The sequence below is a fragment of the Chiloscyllium punctatum genome, chromosome 50, assembly GCF_047496795.1.
Source record: "Chiloscyllium punctatum isolate Juve2018m chromosome 50, sChiPun1.3, whole genome shotgun sequence".
Classification (NCBI taxonomy): Eukaryota; Metazoa; Chordata; class Chondrichthyes; order Orectolobiformes; family Hemiscylliidae; genus Chiloscyllium; species Chiloscyllium punctatum.
The window spans coordinates 24,348,702-24,368,278 of NC_092788.1; positions in this window are offsets into that span (position 1 = coordinate 24,348,702).

Below are 19,577 nucleotides of genomic sequence, written 5' to 3' on the forward strand. Positions count from 1 at the left end.
TGGGATAGAAGTCACGTAAGATTATGTTGTTGGTAGATGAAGGTCTTATATTTTTGTCAAATCCCGCAATTTCGGCAGCTCACGTGATGCAATGCATTAATTCGTTCGTCGCCTTTTTGGGCTTTAAGATTAATTTTACAAAGTTGGAGGCCATGCCTATGGGAGGCCTTAGGAAAATACCAGATTTTGAGGGTAAATCCTGTTTTTCTTTTAAATGGATGGGGGTGGGTGGGGGGGGGTGGGGAGGTTTCTCTATTTCAGTATATTCATTACATCCATTTTTGATCATTTATTTAACGTGAACTATGTCTATTTGTTTGAAAAATTAAACAAGACCTTCAAAGAAGGGAGGCACCTCCAATATCCTGGATAGGTCGGATAGCTGTTCTTAAAATGAATGTCCTTCCTCATTTACTATAACCCGTGTGAAAGCTTCCTTTTATGGTTCCCAGACAGACATTTAGGAAATTTTATGGCTGGTTAACTCTTTCATTTGGCACCATAAGCGACTCTCTATCAAGCTAACCAAATTTTAACTACCCCACATTGTGGGGAGTAGATCTCCCAGATTAAAAGCTATGAATTCAGGTCTTTTTTATCCTATGTTAGTGCCTGGGCCGCTGAGGACTCGGCGTCAATAGGATTAGATATTGAACCCTCTCGGACAAAGTGAACCCTTATTGGTCTGCTGGTCTTAGACAAAATGAGAATATTTATGGAGTATTGTCATAACCCAATAATTATCAATACTGTTAAAGCATGAATGACAATGCTTCAGATTGAGGGCAATACCATAGATTCTTACTCCTATAATTGGTATACCGGGTTGTCATCCTGGGATAATGGATTCCAGGTTTAAACTGTGGGCAGCAAGGGGTGTGTCTTACTTGAGTGATTTAGAATTAGTAGAATCCTTACAGTGTCAATAAAAGCCCTTGGGCCCAGCAAGTCCACTTTGACCCTTTGAAGAGTAGCCCACCCAGACCCATTACCGTACCATCCTATATTTCCCCTGACTAATGACCCAACCTACTCATCACTGAACACTATGGGTGATTTATCAGTAATCAATTCATCTAATCAACACATCTTTGGACTGTGGGAGGAAACCCACACAGACAGGCCTCGAATATGTTAACTCCACACAGCCAGGCACCCAATGCCGGAACCAAATTCGGAACCCTGGTGCTGTGAGGCAGCAATGCTCACTACTGAGGCACCTCGTGCTTTTTGAGGGAGAAACAATGATGTCATTTGATCAAATAACTCGTATGTATGGACTGGCTAGTCGAGACCTCTTCTCTTTCTTTTCCAGATCAGAGATTTGATTTTAAAAAACACACTTTTACCAGACTCTTACAGATCCAATAGAGAGAAGAGGGTGCTTATTGCTTAGAATACACTCTCCCACAGTACCCTTTATCATTAGTTGGAGAGTGTCCCCTCAGACGAAACTGTGCAGCTTTGTGATGTCTGCGGGAGAGAGTTGGGGGTTCAGAACACTTCGGAGCCAGAGGAGGATATTTGTGAAAATGCTCGAAGAATTTCATCTGTAATAGGACCCTTTCCATGCAGTTGGAAATTCTTCATAGGGCCTATCTGACCCTAGATTATCTCCCAAAATTCAAAATGGGATTATCTTCAGCATGTCCGAAATGCAGAATGACTACAGGCACTCTTACACATTGCATGTGGTCCTGCTGCAGGCTTCATAAATATTGGAGCAATGTGTTAGGTGTGAGAGAGTGGGTCAGGGGACTGAATTGGAGATGGACCTGGTTTCTCTTTTCCTGGGCCTGCCCAGGGTACTTTACACAGATGCACAAGTGAAAAAATATCCTTAGTTTCTGTGCTAGGAAAAGCATTCTGTTGTGTCTGAATCACCACCCACCCCCCCCAAAAAAAACCCAACACCCTCCCCCACCCCCCGCCCGGGTCTGTTGGGTCGTCGTCAGCTCTTCATGGAGAATATCCATTTGGCCTTTCTCACCAGCATGGTGCACCAAAAACAGATTTATATAAGACCATGGCAGACCTTTTTGAATTACCTTGATACAGGCTTATCTGCCACTCTCAGAAGGGCTTTTATACAGCCATGACGATATTATCTAATGAATCTTATATCCAAAGAGGAGGAATAATGAACATAAAAAGGGATATCAGCTAATGCTCTTGAAGAACGAGAGCTATCATTTTGTTACACTGAGCAGTATTATTTATTCATTATTTACTGTTAAATTTTTGTTTTCCTTCTGTCTGTTTATTTTTTTTAACTTGTTTTGTATGTACATGCACATGGGTGCAATTTAGATCAGTTACTGGAGTTGTGTTGTTATTGGTTTATTATAAAATTAAAATTCTCTTTTTCAATAAAGATATTTTTAAAAGTATTAAAATGCTAACATTGATAGAATAGAGTCCCAAAGAACTCTCATTACACAGTCCACTCATGGTGGTTTATCTTGAGGGTCACCACATCTCGGCTGATGGGGTGAGGTTGAGAGAGCGTCCGCTTCTTGGTAACCTCTGTCAGTGTGAGGAACTGAACCTGCGCTCTACATCACAAACGTGCCGTCCAGCCAACTGAGTGGGAGACTGTGTAACTGTTACACACAGAAACAGTCACAGACAAAGGGCAAGAGAAGCACTCATAACAAGGAAAGTGGTACAGTTCAGATAACGGATATAACATTTATGGAGTATTGTCATAACTCAATAATTATCAAGACTGTTAAAGCATGAATGACAATTCGTCACATTGAGGGCAATACAGTCAAAATCATGTTTCTTACCCCTATAATTAGCATCCTGTGATAATGGATTCCAGGTTTAAACTGTGGGCAGCAAGGGGTGTGTCTTACTTGAGTGATTTATAATTAGTAGAATCCTTACAGTGTGGATAAAAGCCCTTGGGCCCAGCAAGGGTAAAAACATTCTCTGCTCGAAATTGTATTTTATAACAAGACGTGTTTAGAAGTTGTTTTTGGTTTAATATCATTATGGTGAGTCAACTGAAATAACCAGAATTACACAGTGTGATTGGATATCTATAACCATAAAATAAAAGTATATTTTTGTTTGGTCTGTGTAAAGCATGCTGACTGTTGCATGAAAGTATACAGTTGATGGAATATACTGTTAGGAGAGCGCGTTCCATCAGAAATGCCCTCAAGCAGGCGCTTGAAGATAATTGAAGTAAAAGTGCCTGAGTGCCGTCTGGACAGTGACAGGAACGCAGAGGGTTGAATGACTGAAAGCTCCTGTATCTGAGAAAAGCACCAGATCAGCTGGGAAGTTATTAAATGCTAGAGCACACTTGAAGGGCTGAATGGCCTCAACATGGTTTGAAATATGTGTGATTTGGAAAACGTGCATCTCTACTCCTTCCTCTTTTGTGGTTACACACTGGGGCACTGCTAAATTTCCTTAAACTGGGCATTATTTGGAACACTATCTGGAACATTCCATATTCGGTGTTCTCCAGAATGTTCTCTAACTGTGTGAGGGGTATTACAAAGGCGAGAGAGAGAGAGAGCGAAGCTGTTGCATGTGGCAGTGAGAGTGGTGGAGCATGCGCCTTGGTCGTGCTATAACAGATATACAATGAGTGTGAGGGAGTAGAGAGACCAATTACCCTGACAGAGCGGGGAAGGTTATTGATGCTTGTCCTGTTTTGCTGGATATTTCTTCAGGCCGCAGATGCTGCATTGAATTTGGTGGTGAGCACAGACCATGCTCGGTGGGTCTGGTAGTATGGCCCCCTCTGGGAAGGCAATGGCCCCTCTCTGCACTAGCCCATCCACTATGCACACCATGCACCGTCAACAAACTATCTGCCATGCTCGGGGTAAACTGTACAGGGCAGCTCCAAACTGAGAAAACTTAGCCGTGTGCCCCTTGACCTTTTAAAGATGGCACCAGTGAGAGGGAACACGGAATATCTAGGGAAATCCTGGCGACTGTGAGTACCTCCAATCATGATGGGTGGGAGAATCGAGCTGGCATTCAATGAGAGCTGGGTGGGGTGGGTGGTATTTAATGAGGTGAGTTCGATAAGATAGCACCAGGAAACTAGCTCAGCTTCGTACAGACAATCCCTCTGTCACACTCAATGAAAATGACACTGAGACAAATTCCTGTTTTATACAGTTCAATGAGCCGAACACTCTGCTGTCCTCACTCCCAGTTACAAAGTTGCAGAACAAATGCTCATTCAAAACTCCCCATCGCCTGAACTCACAGCATTATTCCATTCACTCATAATTCTTCATAATACTGACCCGTGTTGCATGATACTATCGAAATGTCTTCATATCAGCATTCTAAAACCTGTGAACATATCTTTCCATGGCATTTTTTCTCAGTCTGTCCCTCTCTGTCTCTATCCTGAAACACACATGTTTACAGTCATATGATTCGACTGCATGGAAACAGGTCCTTCGGCCCAACTGGTAGATGCCGACCAAAATGTGCATCAACACTCACCCCAATTCCCTGCCCTTGCTTCTTTCTTATCCATGTATTTATCCAAATACCTTTTTAATGTTGTTATTGTACCCACCTCAACCACTTCCACTGGCAGCTCAGTCCAAAGGCAAAACACAGTCTGTGTAAAAACGTTGACCCTCAGGTTCCTTTTTATTTTTGTCCCCTCCAAACATTAACAGATGTCCTCTAGTCCTTGGCTTCCCAACCTTGCAAAAAAAATTGAAATATTCACCCTATGCATGGTTCTCATGATTTGATAAGAGGTACACTTCAATATAATCCCCCTCAGTTTTCTATGCTGTTAGGAAATATGTTCTAACCTGCCCAACTTCTCCCTATAACGCAGACACTTTAGCCCAGGAAACATCTTTGTAAATTTCTTGTACATTCTTTCTCGTTCAATAATATCCTTTCTAGGGCAAGGTGAACAAACCTGAACACAATACTCCAACTGCAGCCTTACCAACATCCTGTACAACGGCAACAGAACGTCCCAACTTCTATACTCAATGCCCTGATGTAGGCCAGTGTGCCAACCTTCTTCACTGTCCTGTATATCTGCGACTCAAATTCAGACAACCATGCACCTGATATCCAACATCCTTTTGTTCCACTACACTCCTCAAGGCCCTCTCATTCACCATTAAACTCCCACCTGAATTTGACTTTCCAAAATGAAAGATGTAGCATTTATCTATATTAAACTCCATTTGCTTTTTCTCAGCCCACTTCCCCAGCTGATCAAGGTAGTGCTGCAATTTCTGATAATGTTGCTCACTGTAAACAATACCACTATAACATCACTAACCCCCTCTTACTTCCTTGTACCATTCAATATTTTAGTGCCATCTGCAAACTTACTAACCTGCATTGTGCACTCTCGTCTAAATCATTGATCTAGATAACACACAGCAATGGGGACAGTACGGACCCCTGAGGCACTCCACTAGTCACAGGCCTCCAGTCCAACAAGCATACCTCCACCATAGCTTTTTGCTTTATAATGTCAAACCAATTGCGTAACCAAATTGCCAGCTTACCTTAGAGTCTGTGCGATCTAACCTTCTAGAGCGGCCTTTCATGTGGAATCTTACGAAAGGCCTTACTGAAATCCATATAGATTATGTTGACCGCCCTGCCCTCGACAACTTTCCTGGTCACTTCCTTAAAAAACCCTAATAAAATTTGTAAGGCATGATCTGCCACGCACAAAGCTATGCTGACTGCTTCAAGTCAAACTCTGTCTTTCCAAATGCATGCATATCTTGTATCTCAGAACCTTCTCAGGTAGTTTACCGCAAACAGATGTGAAGCTTACTGGTCTGTATTTCCCAGGCATTTATTTGCAGCCCTTCTTGAAGAAGGGCACTATATATTTGTTACCGCCCAGTCTTCCAGGACCTTGGCCTCTGTCTTCTCTCACCTCTTGCAGTCCTCTTGGATATATCTGGTCAGGACCAAGAGATTTTCCTGACTTTGTGCATTCTAATATGTCCAGCAGCACCTCTACTGTGATTTCGACAGTACCAAGATATGACAATTAACCTCCCAAAGGTCACAAGTCTTCATGTCTTTCTTCATGGTAAACACAGAGGGGAAATTGAGGACCTCAACCTCTCTTGTAGTTTTACACATGCGTGCCTATTTTGGTTTTTAAGGCGTCCTATTCTCTCTCCAGTTGTTCTTTTTCTTTACTATAGTGAACTTGGGTTCACCCTAATCGTCTCAGCCAAGGCTATCTCATACTCCCTTTTCGCCTTCCTGATTTCCTTCTTCAGTAAACTCCTGTATCCCCTGTATACCTCCAGGGATTCCCTTAATTCCAGCTGCCTGTACCTGAACCACGCCTCCTTTTTGCTGGCTAGAGCCTTAATATCTCTTGTCATCCAGGGTTTTCTCTTCCAGCCTCACTTTCCCTTCACCCTCACAGGAACATGTAAACCTTGAACTCGAGCTATCTCACTTTTAAAGCCCTCCCTCGTGACTAATATCCTTTTACCTGAAAACAAACTACTCCAATTAACCCCTGCAATCCTCTGTCTAATTCCAACAAAATATGCCTTGGCCCAATTCAGAACTTGAATCTGTGGACCAATTTGGTCTCTCCCATAACTATTTTAAAATTACTACAACGCCAGTTACTTTTCCCAAAATACTCCCCCACTTTACCACCGTCACCTATCTATCCCTATTTCACAACAGTTTGTCCCTTCCCGTGTCGGACCCTTTATTTACTGCTTGGGAAACTTTCTTGAACAAACTTAAGAAATTACGTTCCATCGAAGTTCTTAACCATCTGGATGTCCCAGTCTATGTTAGGAAAATTTAAATCACCTATTATAACAATCCTAATGCTCCTGCTCCCCTCACCAGTTTCCCTGCATATTTGTTCCTCTAATTCCCATTGATGATTTGGAGGCTTATAGTACAACCACTACAACATCATGAACCTCCTCTTACTTCCTTGTACCATTCACAGAACCTCATCGGATAATACCTCAGTTATTTCATCTTTAACTACTTGTAGGATACTCGCCTTAATCAGAACTATTGGTGTTTCAACTGTTTTCATTTACATCTCTCCCTTGCAATGATTTTCACATCTGCATCAAAACTTGTCAAGGTACAGTGGAGATATGCTGCTGTAACTGGATGGGAGCTGCACATCCTGTCACTTCCAGCAAGTTTCCCCACACTGGGCAGTGATCTAACACAGTGTTACCGAAAACTGGAACAACCTGTGTTTATATATGAATAAACCAGTGAGGTCTGCACTTCTCCCCACGCTGGACATTTATCCCAGGAATAAAGATTAAGTATTGGTGTGGGCTGCACAGAGTTCCATTCTGGATATTGTTGGGTTGCATTCAGCAGTACACGAGCCATATCTACACAGTGCTCCATCCCGAATGCATTATGGATGGGCTGTTTATGTGAGTTTGATTGCGAATGTGAGAGAACTAAACATCTGGCAATACCTTTATTTTGTGTTTTCATTCTTGTGATCGGATCCTTCAAATCCTGACTCATCCTTAGACCCGACCCTCTGGATGAGTCATGGTGACTGTTGTTGCAGCATCTGAGTCTGTAACATGACCAACAAATGGAGCAGAGGCTGCAGAGAGGACAGTCTCCGTAAAATGGAATGAGGAAATCACAATCAGATCAGCCGTGGTCTTAGTGAATGGTGGGGCAGGATTGAATGGACCACTAATCCAACTTGTTCATGTATTTATGTTTGTTCCAAGCAAACTCCTCTTCTCTCCCAATGTCCCATACTAGTGGGAAGTGAGTCAGCTACTCCTGTTCCTGTGTAACAGGATCCTGGGGCCTCACTAGCCTACAGATTTCCCTGTGGCCCAGTTTCGAGCAGTTGAGTGACGACCTCCTGTTCCTTTCCCTGTTCCCGTGTCCCAGTCTCAAGCAGTTGAATGACTCCATCCTGTTCCTGTGTCCCAGTCTCGACCAGTTGAGTGACTCCCTCCTGTTCCCATGTCCCAGTCTCAAGCAGTTGAAAGACTCCCTCTTATTCCTGCGTCCCAGTCTCAAGCAGTTGAATGACCGCCTCCTGTTCCTGTGTTCCAGTCCCAAGCAGTTGAATGACACCCTCCTGTTCCTGTGTCCCAGTCTCCAGCAGTTGAATGACTCCCTCCTGTTCCCATGTCCCAGTCCCAAGCAGTTGAATGACACCCTCCTGTTCCTGTGTCCCAGTCTCGAGCAGTTGAGTGACTCCCTTCTGTTCCTGTGTACCAGTCTCAAGCAGTTGAGTGACTCCCTCCTGTTCCTCTGTCCCAGTCTCAAGCAGTTGAGTGACTCCCTCCTGTTCCTGTGTCCCAGTCTCAAGCAGTTGAATGACTCCCTCCTGTCCCTGTGTCCCAGTCTCAAGCGGTTGAGTGACTCCCTCCTGTTCCTGTGTCCCAGTCTCGAGCAGTTGAATGACTCCCTCCTGTCCCTGTGTCACAGTCTCAAGCAGTTGAGTGACTCCCTCCTGTTCCTGTGTTCCAGCCTCGAGCAGTTGAATGACACCCTCCTGTTCCTGTGTCCCAGTCTCGAGCAGTTGAGTGACTCCCTCCTGTTCCCATTCCAAGTCTCAAGCAGTTGAGTGACTCCCTCCTGTCCCTGTGCCCCAGTCTCGAGAAGTTGAGTGACTCCCTCCTGTTCCTGTGTCCCAGTCTCAAGCAGTTGAGTGACTCCCTCCTGTTCCTGTGTCCCAGTCTCGAGCAGTTGAGTGACTCCCTCCTGTTCCTGTGTCCCAGTCTTGAGCAGTTGAATGACACCCTTCTGTTCCTGTGTCCCAGTCTCAAGCAGTTGAGTGACTCCCTCCTGTTCCTGTGTCCCAGTCTCAAGCAGTTGAATGCCCGCCTCCTGTTCCTGTGTCCGAGTCTGAAGCAGTTGAATGACACCCTCCTGTTCCTGTGTCCCAGTCTCAAGCAGTTGAATGACACCCTTCTGTTCCTGTGTCCCAGTCTCGAGCAGTTGAGTGACTCCCTCCTGTTCCCATGTCCCAGTCTCAAGCAGTTGAGTGACTCCCTCCTGTTCCTATGTCCCAGCCTCGAGCGGTTGAATGACACCCTTCTGTTCCTGTGTCCCAGTCTCGAGCAGTTGAGTGACTCCCTCCTGTTCCTGTGTCCCAGTCTCAAGCAGTTGAATGACTCCCTCCTGTTCCTGTGTCCCAGTCTCAAGCAGTTGAATGACACCCTTCTGTTCCTGTGTCCCAGTCTCAAGCAGTTGAGTGACTCCCTCCTTTTCCTGTGTCCCAGTCTCAAGCAGTTGAATGCCCGCCTCCTGTTCGTGTGTCCCAGTCTCAAGCAGTTGAATGACACCCTCCTGTTCCTGTGTCCCAGTCTCAAGCAGTTGAGTGACTCCCTCCTGTTCCCATGTCCCAGTCTCAAGCAGTTGAGTGACTCCCTCCTGTTCCTGTGTCCCAGTCGCGAGCAGTTGAGTGACTCCCTCCTGTTCCTGTGTCCCAGTCTCGAGCAGTTGAGTGACTCCCTCCTGTTCCCGTGTCCCAGTCTCAAGCAGTTGAATGACTGCCTCCTGTTCCTGTGTCCCAGTCTCAATTAGTTGAATGACACCCTCCTGTTCCGGTGTCCCAGTCTCAAGCAGTTGAATGACACCCTTCTGTTCCTGTGTCTCAGTCTCAAGCAGTTGAGTGACTCCCTCCTGTTCCTGTGTCCCAGTCTCAAGCAGTTGAATGACTGCCTCCTGTTCCTGTGTCGCAGTCTCAATTAGTTGAATGACACCCTCCTGTTCCTGTGTCCCAGTCTCAAGCAGTTGAATGACACCCTTCTGTTCCTGTGTCTCAGTCTCAAGCAGTTGAGTGACTCCCTCCAGTTCCTGTGTCCCAGTCTCAAGCAGTTGAATGCCCGCCTCCTGTTCCTGTGTCCCAGTCTCAAGCAGTTGAATGACACCCTCCTGTTCCTGTGTCCCAGTCTGGAGCAGTTGAGTGACTCCCTCCTGTTCCCATGTCCCAGTCTCAAGCAGTTGAGTGACTCCCTCCTGTTCCTATTTCCCAGCCTCGAGCAGTTGAATGACACCCTTCTCTTCCTGTGTTCCAGTCTCGAGCATTTGAGTGACTCCCTCCTGTTCCCGTGTCCCAGCCTCGAGCAGTTGAATGACTCCCAGCTGTTCCTGTGTCCTATTCTCAAGCAGTTGAATGTCTGCTTCCTGATCCCAAGTCTGTGAAAATGGATGTCCTCCTCCTGTTCCTGTGTAACAGGCTCCAATAGCTCTGTGCTCACCTCCTGCTCCTGTGGAATGGAACTGAGGGACTGAATGGCCTCTTCACATTCATTTCAGCTTCTGTTGACTAAAAGCAATTCTCCTGATTCTGTAAATCACCATCAAAGTCTGAATGATGTATTTTTGTATTTTGCTCTCAGTAAATGAGCAAACAATCTGACTGACAGAATTCAGAAGCTGAGTAGCCTCCTCCTGTTCCTGTGTTATACACTCAAAAGGCAATAGAGTCTCAGAGATGTACAGTACAGAAAACAATCCTTCAGTCCGGTCGTCTATGCCAACCAAATATCCTAAATAAATCTCGTTCCCCTTGCCAGCACTTGGCCCATCTCCCTCTAAACCCTTCCCATTCATGTATCCATCCAAATGCCTTTTAAATGGTGTAACTGTACCTGCCTCCACCACCTCTTTTGTCTGTTCAATCCATACACACAGCAGTCTCTGTGTGAAAATGTTGTCCCTCATGTCCCTTTTTAAAATATTTCTCCTCTCACCTTAAACCTTTGTCTTCTAATTTTGGACTCGCCTATCCTGGGAAAAGACGTTGACTGTTTACCTTATCTATTCCCCTCATGATTTTATAAACCCCTTCAAGATCACCCCTCAGCCTCAACACTTGAAAATAGCCCCAGCCTATTCAAACTCTCCCTGTAGCTGTAACCCTCCAACACCTGCAACAATATTTTAAATCTCTTCTGTACCCTTTCAAGTTTGACAACATCTTTCCGACAGCAGGGAAACTGGAATTAAAGGCAATATTACAAAAGTGATCAAACCAATGTCCTGTACAGATGCAACGCCTCGTGAAAATGTTTAGACACAAAGCACGGACCAATAAAGGGAAGATCACCAAGTGCCTTCTTCACTGCGCTGTCTACCTGTGACGGCAATTCCAAGGAACAGAGAACCTGCCCCACAAGGTGACACAGTAGCTCAGTGACTCGCATTGCTGCTTCAGAGCGCAGCGATCTTGGTTTAACTCCATCCTTGAATGACTGCCTGTGTGGAGTTTGCACATTCTCCCCGTGTCTGTATGAGTTTCCTCCGGATGTTATGTTTTCCTCCGACAGTATAAAGATATACAGATAACGGTAGATCGGCCATGCTAAATTGAGTAAAGTACCCAGGGATGTGTAGGCGAGGTGGATTAGCTATGGAAAATGCAGGCTCAGAGGGATAGGGTAGGGGTTTGTCTAGTGGGATACTGTTTAGAGGGTCGGTGTGGCCTCGATGGGCCGAAAAGCCTGTTTCCTCACTGTAGGGATTCGATAACTTCTATGGAATTCTCCTTGATTGGCAGCTTTCGACAGGACCCTACCTACATGTCTTGCCTTGATATTTTTTGCCAAAATGCTACACCTCACATTTAACTAAAATAAACTCTATCTGCCACTCCTCGGCTCACCTAAGCAAAGTCCCATTATAGTCTGAGAGATCATTCATCACTGTCGATGACACCACCAAATCTGGTATTATCTACAAACTTACTGACCATACTTCATATACTCAAATGTAAATGATTTGTATAAGTGACAAAAGGCAGTGGACCCCCTATTGATCTTTGCGGCACGCCACTGGTCACAGGTCTCCACGTTTAATGAACAAATGTCACTGTCACGCCCTGTCTCCAATATTCAAAAAAAGTTTGGACCTAAATGGCGAGTTCTCCCTGGATCTGAGGAAGTCTAACCTTGCTAACCAGTCTACCATGTAGACCATTTTGGTAATCTTACTGAATTCCATAAAGACACCATCCACTGTCCTGTCTTCATCAATCATCTTCAACACTTCCTCAAAAGATTACACCGAGTCAGTGAGACGTGATCTCCAATGTACAAAGCCCTCTTCAGTCCTTGTCTTTCCAAATACATATCGATCTTTTTCCTCGAAATCCCCTCCAACAATTTAGTCACCATTGACGTCATGTTCACCAATCTAGAGTTACCTGTTTTTTCTTTACTTTCTTAAATAATTGCACTATGTTAGCAGGCCTCCAGTCTTTTGACACCTCACCTGTGAAAATCAATGTTACAAATATATCAGCAAAATGCAGAAGCAATCTATTTCCTAGCTTCCCGCAAACACCTGGGATACAACTGATCAGGTCCCAGGGATTAGTTCACCTTTATGTGTTTTAAAATGTCCAACACCTCCTTGTAATATAGACACTTTTCAAGGTATCATTGCATATTTCTTCATTCTCTCGCTCTTGTAACCTCCTCCACATTAAATACTGAGGAGATATACTTGTTTAGTAACCCTCAAATTTGTTGTTGTTCCATAAATAGGTAGCCTTACTGATCTTTAAGGGGCCCTATTGTCTCCCTAGTTAATCTTTTGCCATTGAAGGATTTGTAAAATTTGTTCAATGCCTCATTAACCCAATTTCTAAAGCAATCTCTTGTCCACATTTTCCTGGCCCGATTTCCCGATTGATGATACACTTGCTGCCCTTACACACCTCTCGGGATTCACTTGATCTCAGCTCTGTTTACCTGACATATGCCTCCTTCCTTACCTTGACCATAACATCAATATATATAGCCATCCAACACTCCCTGCACCCACCAGCCTTGCCCCTCTCACTAATAGGAACACGTTTGCTCTGGACTCTCTGAAACCAAGTTTTGATGGTCTTGCATTTACCAACCCTCCCTTAACCTGTGAATAGGATATCCCAATCAGCCTTTCACAGGGCTCACCTAACACTTTCAAAATTGGCCTTGTTCAAAGTTAGAACTTTAATGTTGACATCAGGTATTTCCGATTCCATAATTAATTTAAAACTAATATTTATGCATAACAAACTTGAAAGTTAAATAAACACTTCCTGTGCCTCTATAACGGGCTCGAGAGACTGAATAGGCTCATCCTGTCCCTCTGTATTACACTGGAATGCTGTCCCTCTGTAATAGACCCAAGAGGCTTAACGGCCTCCTCCAGTTCTTCTAAACACACTCGAGAGGCTGCATGGCCTCCTCCTGTCCCTGTGTAACAGATCCGAGACACAGCAACCTGTGGATTACGAGCAGCCGGTAAACTGTATCTAATGGAGACCCATTCCTTTTCAGTTACAGAAACACAAACAACACAATGTACTCCAGGTGCCCTCTCAGTGACACCTCATACAGCTGCAGTGACAAATCTCTTTGTTTTGAATGATTCTGTTGGCAAAATGTGCCAATATTCCAATTTTCCACCTTTTCAAGTAGCAACAGGTTAATATGGGCTGAATGGCATTCTCCTATCCCTCTGTAAGGGGCCCATAGGGACAGAATTGCTTTGGCCTGTTACTGAGCAGCAGTCGCAATGCTCTGTCTCAAGGTTATGAAAGGATTTGAAAACAGGACATTAAAACCAGGAGTAGCCTCACACTGGTCAATAAGTACCGTACATTGTTTCAGGTATCTAGAAACTTGCCCACCAGATGTTTTTTTTTACGCAGCAGATCTGTCATTTTATAACTGCCTATTTTCATAGACAGAGTGGAACATATATAGACCGCTGCAGTGTTCTGTTAATACTCTCATATACAAGGGGAAAAAAGATTAAAAATATTGAAAGATTTATGGTCCATCCCTCAGCAACCTTATCCATTCCATCCAAAACCAGTATATGAAAAGTGATGTCTTGAATTGGTTAACTGGGCCTGTTTGTTCAGTGACTGTGATTAATGCCAATCTCCATGGAGTCTAATTATCTCAGTGGAAGCTTTCCATCTTTTAATGATAAATGGGCTCCGTTCAATGTGTCAACCCATAACATGAGCGGGAGCATCACTGACAGCACTGACAGGGATTAGCAGATCCAGAGAGAGGGTGAGGAGAGATCAGAATCAGAGAACATTAGACTGGAATGTGCCAACAATGGATCAGAATCAGAGAACATTAGACTGAAATATTCCAACAATGGATCAGAATCAGAGAACATTAGACTGAAATATTCCAACAATGGATCAGAATCTGAGAACATTAGACAGGAATATTCCAACAATATACAGGAGCTTATCCGATTATGTTTGGTATCTTTCTGAATTTGATTAGATGTCATTATCATTGCGGATCTATTTCGCTCTTCTCATTATTCAATACTTTTATTATCCCTTCCTGGCTATCGTTGGTGTTCCTGGTGAGTGTCACTATCCAGATTTTGTTTTCGATAAACCAGTCATGAGTTTATTATTGTTATTTCATATTGTCTACACTTCCTGCCACTATTATTGTTCCTGTTGAATCTCTCCATCCAGATATTCACTCTACAGACCACTACGAACTACATTAATGAAGGTGTTCAATTACTGTCTCGCTCTCTGTTCTGGTTGTGTTACTCATGGGTCTGTATGTTGATCTATTCAGTTTCAGGGGAGAACCAAATGCATTGTCTCATTTCCTTTACTGTTAAGAGCATGGAGGTCACTGTCTACTGCTCTGGTTACAAACTCCACTTCCTTCCACTGTTTCCAACCCATTCCTGGCCAATATCTGCAGCTGAAGCAGTCAGGTCACAACTGTGGGAGATCCCTTTGACTATGAGCTGATTCTTGACACCATTCCCTGACATTTCTAACTTGAAATACTCACTACTCCAAAATATATCTCACTGGTTTATTCCATCTGCTGTTTGAACCTTGAGCTATGAAATACAGTCTTAATGAAGCCAATAATCTGCTGCTGACGCTCCCGGCTTCAAACCTGCCGAAACAAATCTGATTTGAACTCACACCACACTCCCATCCATCTGTCATTCATGTGCACGCCGATGTATATTGCTGTTGTGTCTGGCAATGCCTTTATTTTAACATTCTCAAACACTTTAGCTCATCTGTCCATGAAACTTCTCTCGCTCTCTCTACTGATTAACAAAAAGCTTGTTGTTCGTATTTAAAATAATTTCCTCCATGTGTGTTCCTTCTCAAACAATGAGTTTTGCATTCAACCCCACACACACACGCACTCTCCCTCAGTCTCTGATGAACACACACACGCGCGCGCAGAGAGAGCAAACCTTCCCAGTGTAAGCAGTAAATCTGTTGCGAGTATAGTTAGCGTATGATAGTAAAGTTTGCCATACTCTCATGCTGTGCAGATAGTGCAGTTTACTGAGCAACACACTAGCATGGTCTGCACAGCTCTCCATGCTGGGCTGTCATCTTGTCCCAGTTTATGTTGTTTGTGGTGTTCTGTGAAGCAGATTGAGAACTTGATGTAACAAACCATTTCAGCTGATCTGACAATGCCTTTATTCAATGTTCTCATTCTTGTAATTTTACTCTCGAAGATCTCACTTCGCCAGTTAGTCCCACTGCCCTGACGTTTTCCACATATTTCCACAACATCTTTTCAGTTAATTAACTGTCTGTTTCTGTCTTTAATGTGAATCTCTTGTCCCTTTCTTTCTTTCCCTGGCCTTGGGTTTTGTCTCCCTAGTGTATCGAGTGCTGGCATTGTGTAGCTCAGAAATAATGAAATGGGGTGTGTCAAGCTGTTGTTCACTTCCCGGTATGTCCCATGTGATGGTCCATTGACAGGCGTGTTTCAGAAGTTATGAGAAACATCCTTGTAACTTGGTCTGTACCTGTGGCTGTCGCTCTCAGGTGACCATGCGATTAGTAACAAAAGGAAGCCCACTGAGTAAAGGACCACGCATATAAATTGCCTGACAATGCTGTCACTTTTTTAATAAGAGGTTATTTTCTCCCTTTTTTTAGTAAGAGGCCTTAAAGGCAAAACTGCCTACTGAAAACGGCTCAAGTAAATAACTTATGGGGCTTTTAGGGTTTTTTAAATAAATAGCAGATAGAATGGCCAGCTGGCACAGACCAGGATTTCTAGGTTTTTTTATATTGTAGCTACAACAATCACCAAGTGCTTGGGGTGCCAGAAGGGTTGTAAGTTTCAGTAAATTATCCACAGCTGGTATTCTCTCTGGAACCTCACTTGATGGTGTTTCCTCCTGGATTGGAGAACTGTATGCAAGAATGCATGTCTGAATGGTCCTTTTTGCCAAGGGGTGTGTTTATGGGATGTTGATATATTGGAACAGTTCATTAGTAGAAGGTACTGTATCCATTATTCGGTTAAGATTTCCAATAGAAAAATTATTCTAAATTCATCTTCATTTCTAATTGGATTTTCATTAGAGTGTTTAAATATATTGTGTTTTGCTTAATGGTGAGTGGTTTGAATAGTTTGACATCTGGAACATCCAACTCACATCTACCTTTAAAATAAGGAAAGGTTGGCATCCAACCTACCTTCTTAAAGTAGTTTGAGGCAGTCTGGTTGGTCTATAGCAAACTGGGGACTCTTGTCCGGTTCTAAATCGATAATACCAAATTGGGTTTAGAATTACAATCCCTACTGTGTGCAAGCAGGCCATTCGACCCAACAAGTCCACACCGACCCTCCGAGGAGTAACCTACCCAGACCCATTCCTCTCCCCTATTATTACACATTTACCCCGACCAAGGCAACTAACCTACACATCCCTGAAAACTATGAACAATTTATCATGGCCAATACACCTGATATGCACATCTTTGGATGTGGGAGGAAACCAAATCATCCAGAATAAGCTCAAGCAGACACTGGAGAGTATGCACCAGGAGGCTATTGGGTTCAAAGGTCGTGTATGGTAGTTGATAGTGTCTTTTTTCTGGATGTTGAATTTGGTTGGTTTAAACAGTATTTTGTGTAAAAAGATTCAGTCCTTAAGAGTTCTCTGGGTGTGGAAAAGTGAAGTTGGCGGTTTTACAAAAGGTAATGATGGTAAAGTTTTCGGAATTGACAAACAACCTGGAGTTAGGGTTGCGATTGTCTGTGAGAAAATGAGAGATAATTACAGCTATAGATCGGCAATTACGTTTAGTAGAACCGCCATCAGACTCTTTGGAAATGGCTGGAATTCAATTTCAAATGATGGTCTTTGAACCTGAGAAGGAATTGAAAGAGTTTGAATTATGATGAAAAGTAGAAATAAAAGAAAGGGAAACGAAGAAGAAAGAGAGAAAAGGGTAGAAGAAAAGCAGAGAGTTTCAACTTAAAAAGTTAGCAATTAGAGACGAAAGTTGATATAGAAGGCGGAGATGAAGGTAGAATGTCGGTGGGATGAGGAGGATAGTGCGTTTGAGCAACCCTATTGTAACCAATGGCCTAACGAGGTTCCATTTAAATGCATCCCGGCATTCTCTAAATTTGATGAGAAGGATGGGGAAGCCTTTTGAATTTCATTTGAGAAAGTGGCTAAACAAATGCAGACACCAGTGACCATGTGAGTTTATTTGATCCAAAGCTGATAGGTATTTGCATCCCTATCGGAGGAGGTATCTGGGGAGTATGACGTGTGTAGAAAGCCATCTGAAGTGTATATGAGCTTGGGCCAGACACTGACAGACAGCGTTACAGGAATCTAAAAGAGGGTCCCTGGTTAAACGCACATTGAGTTTGAAAGGATCAAACAAAGTAATTTTGAAAGGTGGTAAGGGTATTAAAAACAGAGCAAACCTATGACACTCTTAGAAAGATTCTTATTTTGGAGAAGTTCAACAATTCACTTCCTGCAGCCGTGAAAACTCGTGTGGAAGAGCAGAGTTAAAACGGCAAGATTAGAGGCTGAAATGGCTGATGATGATGATTGAGTTCAGAAATCAAAGTTTGGTTTCTGTGAGAGATGGAGAAGAATGTGCGAGGTCTTGTTAAGGTTTACAGGCATAGGCCAGGAGTAGCAGGTAAAGAGGTTAGAGCATTAAGAGGTACAGAAGCATGTAATTCTTTTATGCTGAGACATGAGGAGCTATGTCATTCAGAGGGAGTAGTGGAGAGATTAGAAGCGCTACATTATGTAACGTGTGATTGGAGTGTCCAGTGGAAACATCAACAGATTTATTCCACAATGGGGAAGGAGGCCTTGGTGTTGGCGTTGCAACATTTCAGATTTACATTGCCAATAACATACCTGAGACAAATCTTTATCACTGATCATAACCCCTTAAAGTTTTTGGTTAAGTTTAGGGAGAAAAATACCAGTCTGTTTCGATTGAGCTTATTATTGCTGCCATTCAGTTTGAAACTATACAGGCGACAGGGTGATAAAACCTAAGTGTGGAGACTTGGATGAAGAAAGACAAAGGCATTCTGTGGCAGGAGTAAAATGACTGAAATCGAAATAGATGTGAATATTTGTATGCTCAGAGTCAATGTAATATAAATGCATTTCAGTCTACTAATAGAGGAAGAGTAGGATGTCTAAAATGAATCCACCATTGTGTATTGATGGATTATTTTATTAAAGATGGAGTTGTGAGGACACTATCACTGTTAAAAAGGTTATTTTCTCTTGGGGTTTTCTTTTGAAGAGAGGTGTTAAAGGCAGAGGTGCAGAACTGCTGTCTGAAAACAGTTTAAATAAATAACTGAGATTTTAGGTTTCATTAAAACGGTGGTAACAATGGAAGGGCAGTGGCCAGCTCTCCCAGACCAGATTTCCTCATTTTACTTTTAGCTGCAGCATTCAGAAGCTGCTGGGGATCCCAGAAGTGTTGGATGTTTCAATACGTGATCCCCAGCTGCCTTTCTCTCTGAGATCTCTGTTCATCTTGTTTCCCTCTGGATTGGAAAACTGCTGTAAGGATCTGAATTTGAATATATCTTTGTGCCAAGCGGTGTAAACCAAACAGGTACGGTATCTATTGTTTGTGTAAGTGTTCCAACATATAAGCTATCCCAAAACGTTCTTTTCTTTGATTGTATTTTAACTAAAGCATTTGAATAGATTATATTTTGCTCAAAGTTGAGTGGTTTGACTAGTCACAACATAACTGGAACACACACTTCACATCTATATTTAAAATAAGTAAAGGTTTGGGTCTAAACGGCCTTCTGGAAATATTTTGAGGGAATCTGGTCTGGTCGAAAACACTTGTAGCGAGTGGCTTCTGACTGGCTTCTGCAATTGAAAATTTAGTGGAGGGGCATGGGATGTTTTGCTGGAGGTTGTGCTGTCAGTTGCCTCAGACATTCAGGGAGATCTGAGGATTTGGTGACCCAACTCTGGATGGAGCACGGAGACTGCAGCTACAGCATCTGGGTCTGTAACATGAACAACAAATGGAGCAGAGGCTGCAGAGAGGGGAAGCTCTGAAATCACACAGTGAGTGTGTGTGGGGAAAGGGATCTGCTGTATCCACCCCGGGTTTTCCAGGAACAATTTCCCAAACTCCACTTAACCCAGGATCAAAGTATGAGGGGAACCTGACTGAACAAGGAGCTGGTCACAGAGCGGTGTCACCTCCTTCAACACGCCCTGCAGCTTCACACCAGGGGGAGGATGGTGTTGCCAGGGGCTGTGAG